General features: G+C 40.0%; 1 pseudogene; it reads left to right on the top strand.

Annotated features, from left to right (window-relative positions):
• The first annotated feature begins 214 nt into the window (after positions 1-214).
• Positions 215-583, top strand: LOC110329197 (annotated as a pseudogene).
• The last annotated feature ends 6,359 nt before the right edge of the window (positions 584-6,942 follow it).

Here is a 6,942-nt window from a genome sequence, read left to right as displayed (position 1 = left end):
GACATACCCCTAAGGGCAGCTCTATTCCTTTCTTTAAGCAAAGTAATGAATAACAAGGAACATCGTTATAATAAGATTTTTAATTTATCTTAATCATCTCACGCTCCATGATAGAGATTAAAAACTGTGAAGAAAAAAAACACAAAACAAAACCCTGACGATATGGGGGTTAAGAAAGGGTCTCCTAGTCCTCTTCCCACGGCTGCAGCTCAACATGGGGCCACAGAAAGACAAGAAACCTAAGAAGTCAACCTGGAGGTTTCATTTGGACCTTACTCATCTAGTAGAAGTTGGAATTTTTGACTCTGGAAGTTTTGAACAGTTTCTTCGGGAGAAGGTTAAAGTCAATGGAAAAACTGGAAATCTTGGAAATGTTGTTCACACTGAATGCCTGAAGAATAAAATCACAGTTGTTTCTGAGAAACGGTTCTCCAACAGGTATCTGAAATATCTTACCAAGAAATACCTTAAGAAGAATAATCTCCGTGATTAGCTTCATGTGGTCGCATCTGACAAGAAGACTTACGAACTTCATTATTTCCAGATTAGTCAAGATAAGGATGCTTCAGAATCTGAGGACTAATTGGTTTTTGCTTTTAATAAAATGGAAGTATTCTAAAGAAATCTAAAATTGGACTTTATGAGAAAATAAAAGTCATTTCACTCGAAAGAAAGAAAGAAAGAAAGAAAGAAAGAAAGAAAGAAAGAAAGAAAGAAAGAAAGAAAGCCTCAAACTCACACTGTAGGTGAGGCTAACCTTGTACTTCTGATTCTCCTGCATCAATATCTACAGTAGTGGGATTATAGACATGTGCCTGACTTTAAATTTTCTATTCATATATTTGTCAGGTTAGGTGACACTGAGCTATAATTCTAATCCTTGGGAATCTAACACAGGCTCCAAGCTAGTTTAAGCTACAAGGCTGAATTACAGGGCTACCCTGTCTCAAAAAAAAATGTGTTTTTCATTCTTGCAAGAACAGTCATAGCATAAGTCAGAAAACTGAGGTTTGTCACAGAGAAAGACTCATTACACATGCCAAAAAGATTGTTATCCTCACGTTCTAATAATTTATTAATAAATGTGTTACAATTACACTAAACCTTCCTCCAATGGCACTTCATTCATCTTTACATCAGACAGCAGAGCCAAGCCTGAATAAGGCAAAGCACCAGGGTTTCTAATGTAAGTTATCCCTCATACAATATAACCTAAAAGTCAAAAGGCCACCTTACACCCTAAAGTTCTTCTCTACCTGCCTTTGCCTCCCCTTGTCGTACCAATGCTATTCTTCCCATTGAGTTTTCTAAATACAAATGGTGGCTCTTTAGACAATTAGTGAGTTAGTATGTTACAACCAATGTCTATGACAAATTCAATCAATGTCATTCAAGGCCAGTTGCAAGTGACACTTGTTAAATGATGCTTACAGGGGTTGGTCTTATTTTCTCCATCTTGCACTCATGCCACCACTCACACAATGGTCACAATTGTCTCTATAACTTGCTGAACACCCATAACCAGTGGGACTCAGCAGGTAGCATTTGTCACACACTATTTCTAATGTCCACACCATTCCTAAAAAATTACTACTTTTCCATCTGTTTTCAAGGGTGTAAAACAGATCCAATGGTATAGGTGATTTGTCAAAGCCCTCAGGGTTCGTCGGAAACAAAGTCAGTCAGGGTCCCAACCAGAGCTGCTGAAGTCACATGCACACACCAGAGCTCCATCTTGTGCTGCGAATTCTTCTGGCCAACAGAGTGCCAGGCCTATGATAGAGGTATGAAATCTTCTCCCTTCTCAGAGAAGTTCCTCATAGTTATCGGCTTCCATCCTCATGCCATTGATAGCCAGTCCATCCTTGTTCATGTCTTTTCTTAAGTCCTATCCCTGAGCTCCACCGTGGTTCCTTCCCATCCCTTCTGGTTACTCTAATCTAATTATAGCTCTCAGAAGCCTCTCTAACTTACAAGATAATAACAGCATCCTGTGAAGTTCAAACAAAATATATTTTTAAAAACAAAGTTAATTGCACCTCAAGGTGTTTATAAATAACAGAAAGATAATAAGGCCCTTGAATCACATAAAGTGGATATATTTCTTTCTCAAAGAGCTTCACAGGCACTAACTAATTGGTGTTTCAAAGTAACAGCAAATACCTCCTAACCGGTGAAAACAAGAGTAGCTTAAAGTGAAGCAAGCCTATCCCTCTCGTGACAGTATGGGAGTCCCAGCTCTCATTCCCTGGGGAGCAGTTTCCTGAACACAGGGTAATGTGAGAACAAAGGCTGGAAGTCTTCCCATCTCCTTGCCCTGTCACTCGCAACATTTACTTACAGTCCCTTGGCCATGGACCTTGTTATTTTAGAATGTGGCCTTCATCAATTATTGTGTAAGGAAAAAACAAAGTCCTAGTGAATCATTAGACAAGAATTAAATTCATGTAGATAAAGACAAAGCTAAGAGATGCATGAGTTGGCCCCCAGAAGCTATCTACCACCTAGAGAAGTGCTTCATGTACTTGAAAGATGATGCCAACTTTAAAAAAGAACTGTGGGTAACCATGTTTTACTATGAAAGTTGCCCTAGTTGTTAAATAACAGCATTTCTCTGTTTCTATTTGTATTTTTGAACACTGCCTTTAAAGAGCTCCAAGTGGGCTGAGTTCCTTGTTTGTTTGTATGTTTGTTTGTATGTTTGTGGGGTTTGGTTTTGGTTTTGTTCATTTGGTTGTTGGTTTGGGAGATTTGTTTTGTTCCTTCTTCATAAAAACACCATGTCTCCAAGATAGGAGCTTGCAAATGATATGAGGAAAACCCCTTCTTTGATTCCCATGTTTAAAAGATTCTCAAGTGCAACACGAACTAAATGGAATACCATAGGAAAATGTCACCATATACAATATTTCAGATATTAGCTCTCATTGATAGTGAAGAAAAAGGAGGCCAAATTCAGCCATGAATCTCCTGACAAAGTGTGGACTTTAAAAAAACAAACAAACCTGAATTAATCTACCAAGACTGTTTTCGTCTGGGGGGGGGGCGTGTGCGTGTGTGTGTGTGTGTGTGTGTGTGTTCTTGGGTGTTACGAGTATGTGCACCAGAAGTCATTCCTCAAATGGTGTCCCCCTTGGTTGCCTGAGACAGCATCTCTAATAAGCCTGCAGCTTACTAAGCATGCCAGGCTGGCCAGTCAGTGAGCATTAGCAATGTATCTATTTCGTCCTCCCCAGTCCTGAGATTACAAGTGTAAGCTTATATGGGGCCAACTTTCTCCTTATATGGGTCCCAGTAATCAAACTCAGGCTTCTATGTTTGCATGGTATGCATAACTAAGTTGCCTCCCCAACCCAAATGCTGTTTTCGATGTTCTGGAAAAAAAAAAAACAAAAAAAAAACATAAAAATCCAAACTTAGTCATCACTAACGGTCTTTCGTCATCTCCTATGAGGAATTCGTGACACCGAAGTAAAAGAAAAAAATGTACGAATCATACAATGAAAGAATATTTGCTCTTTAAAATCTGCCCCTATGTTGCTTTTCACATATTTGCATTAGACTTTCAAGGAAGAACTGTCTAGAAAACATAGCATTGCATGGCAATAAGGACAAACCTAAAACCCTTGTGTGTGTCTAACTTATTGCAGTAGGAGAATCTCCCACAGCTATACTTGTCAAGATCATCTGTGTGTTTGTATTATTAGACATTTCTAGCCTAATATCCAGAGGTGATATATAGAAATGCTATAAAAATGCAAATATACCACAAAGTTTACATCTTATGATGCAGTTTTGGGGAGATAGTTAAATAGGTTTCCAGTACCAGGCATGGATTCCCTCTTATTAAGCAAGTCTTAAGTCTCATTATGTGGCTGTTGGTTACCACTAAGACAAAAGTGCCACTATTGCACCTCTAAGTGTATCTTGCTGTGTTCGCTATTGTGGTTCGTGGGCTTTGCAACTGGGATGAACTATTGGTTGCTTTTCTCCCTAGGCAGCTTTTATGGCACCTTCAGATGACAGTTGGTACTCAGAGTCAAAACTTGCAGGTCAGTTCCAGGTCGAGTTGTCCAAGTCCTGTGTCTGAAGTATGTGGTGCCTTCAACAATAGGATTTATCTTTGAGTTTTAAGAAGCAACCAAGGGCAACAAGAATAGCTTACATTGTTTTGGAAGATCCTTGGGCCCTGTGGCCGTGCCTGACAGTGGAGGTTTTGATAGATAATCTATGGCTCCAGGAGAGAGTACCATCCCTTCAAGTAGTATAACTTTGTACAATTTAGACTCATACAGTGCTCAGAATGCAATTTTCAATGAGTCCCTAAAGTCATACCTGCTACATAAGATGTTACTGATACAATTTGGCTGGATTACGTGGGAGTTTACATTTTACATGGTTGTGCTATACCAAGATTTATGTCTTTCTAGAATGATTGTCCTAGCTTTTGCTTTGTTTTGTTAGGAGTTCTGGGTTGTTTTTTCTTTGTCAACTTGACACAAGATAGGGTCATCTGGGAACAAGGACTTCGGCTGAGAAAAATATCTCCATCAAATTAGCCTTCAAGCAAGTCTGTGAGGCATTTGCTTGATTAATGATTGCTGTGGAAGGGCCTGGCGCCTTCCCTTGGACAGGTGGCCCTAGGTTATATAAAAATAACAAACTGAGTGAGCCGTGGAGAAAAAGCCACTGGGCCCCATTTTACCATAGTCTCTGCTTCAGCTCCTGCCTCCGAGTTCCTGTCTTGAGTTCCTGTCCTCATTTCGATGGTGGACCATGATATGAAAGTATAAGCCAAATAAAGCCTTTTTCCCCCAAGTTGCTTTTGATCAGATCATTTTATTACAGCAGCAGAAACCAAACCAGGGCAATGATGAGCACATGAAACAAGGAAATAAGAAATAAGGAAGTGCAGTGGAGTGTTGGCTCAGTAGTTAAGCCCACTGGTTGCTCTTGCAAAGGACCCAAGTTCGGTACCCAACACCTATGTGGCAGTTTACAAGCAACCTCACTACAGTTCCAGAGAATCCAGTGTCCTCTTCTGCCCTCAGCAGAGACCAAGCATGTGCAGGGTGCACGTACACACATACAGGCAAAAATATTTATACACATAAAAAATAAATAAAGTATTAACTAGGAAAAGGAAGAAGGTGATGAGGAGAAAGAAGAGGAGGAAGAAGAGGAGAAGAGGAGGAGGAGGAAGAGGAGGAGAAGAGGGAGAGGAGGAAGATGAGGAGAAGAGGAGGAGGAGGAAGAGGAGGAAGAGGAGGAGGAAGAGGAGGAGGAGGAAGAGGAGGAGGAAGAGGAAGAAGAGAAGAGGAGGAGGAAGAAGAGAAGGAGGAAGAGGAGGATGAAGAAGAAGAAGAGAAGAGGAGGAGGAGGAGGAAGAGAAGAAGAGGAGGAGGACGATGAAGAGAAGGAGAAGAGGAGAGGAGGAAGAGGAGAAGAAGAGAAGGAGGAAGAGGAGGAGAAGAGGAGGAGGAAGAGAAGGAAGAGGAGAAGAGGAAGAGGAAGAGGAGGAGAAGAGGAGGAGGAGGAAGAAAGAATGTGACTAAATTATGGGTTTCCACTCTGATTAAAAAGTAATACCCATAATTTTTTGTAGTAACATTCACAACAATGCACTTGCCAAAATACTTGGTTCCTTAATAAAATAATTAGCAATCAATAAAAAGAGTGCTAATTAAAACATTAAGCTGGAACAAAGGCTATCATGTTGTGGGACCAAGAAAGGTAGTCTGTTTTCTGGTCAAGCTAGGTTCAAACCCCGGACCGATATCATTAGATAACAGACATCATGTCCAATGGAGCATTCACATCTCATTCCCAAAACCAGGCTCCATCTTTCATCTTTGGCCTCCATTTTGATCACATGAAAGTCACCAGGAGACAGACTAGATGGAAGCCTACAGCCCATAGATGGCTGGGTCTTCTTAGTGCTGGTGGTCTGACCCCTACATCTTTCTTCAGAGATGTCACTTCCCAATTCTCAGAAGATAAAAGATCTATTTGTTTTTTATTGTTGTTCTTGCTGTTTGTTGTGATGTCTCTATTGTTTCCTTGGTAACTACCTGTTGCCTTTCAACCAAGACCTCTTCTTGATGCTTCTCTTAATCCTCTCCCATTGACCTCCCCTAGTGTGTTTTTTAAGGGAAAAAAAATTTTACTTAACTGATCTTTACTTTCTTTTTTTTTTCAAAAACAATTTTTATTAGATAATTTCTTCATTTACATTTCAAATGCTATCCTGAAAGTCCCCCAAACCCCCCCCCAGGCCCTGCTCCCCAACCCACCCACTCCTGCTTCCTGGCCCTGGCATTCCCCTGTACTGAGGCATAGAACCTTCACAAGACCAAGGGCCTCTCCTCCCATTGATGACCGACTAGGCCATTTTCTGCTACATATGCATGATCTTTACTTTCTAAGAACTAATGAAATCTTCATTTTCAGTTCTGATGCAGAAATGTGTCAAAGGTATGAACTGATTGACTTTAATCAGGCTAACTTCCTCCTGCAGGAAGCTTTCACTCAAAATAACTTCTTTAACATGACCAATTGATTAATCAATCCAGCTACCATAACAAACCTTTAAGTTTCTTCCATCTCACTGTCTTAAAGAAGAAAAAAGAGTTAAAGAAGATGCTATTAAGGAAAAAAACTAAGAAAAATGACTTGCTGCTGTAAGGTTGTCAAATAGTGTTTTACTTAAACAACATAAAATTAGTTTACTCATTTAATTTTCCAAAAATTGTAGACTATAAATACAGATGTGGCATTTGTCCAAATATGGGCTATTAATAAAAGAATTATGTGACATTACCAGTCAAACATTGCCTTTATTTGTACTCTTTTATGCAGTGATTCATTTTTTCAATCTTCAAGAATCCCTATTAGCCGGGCGTGGTAGCGCATGCCTTTAATCCCAGCACTTGGGAGGCAGAG

This window comes from Mus pahari, chromosome 11 (genome assembly GCF_900095145.1).
Source record: "Mus pahari chromosome 11, PAHARI_EIJ_v1.1, whole genome shotgun sequence".
In the NCBI taxonomy this organism is placed as follows: domain Eukaryota; kingdom Metazoa; phylum Chordata; class Mammalia; order Rodentia; family Muridae; genus Mus; species Mus pahari.
This window is presented reverse-complemented; position numbering and strand designations above follow the sequence as displayed.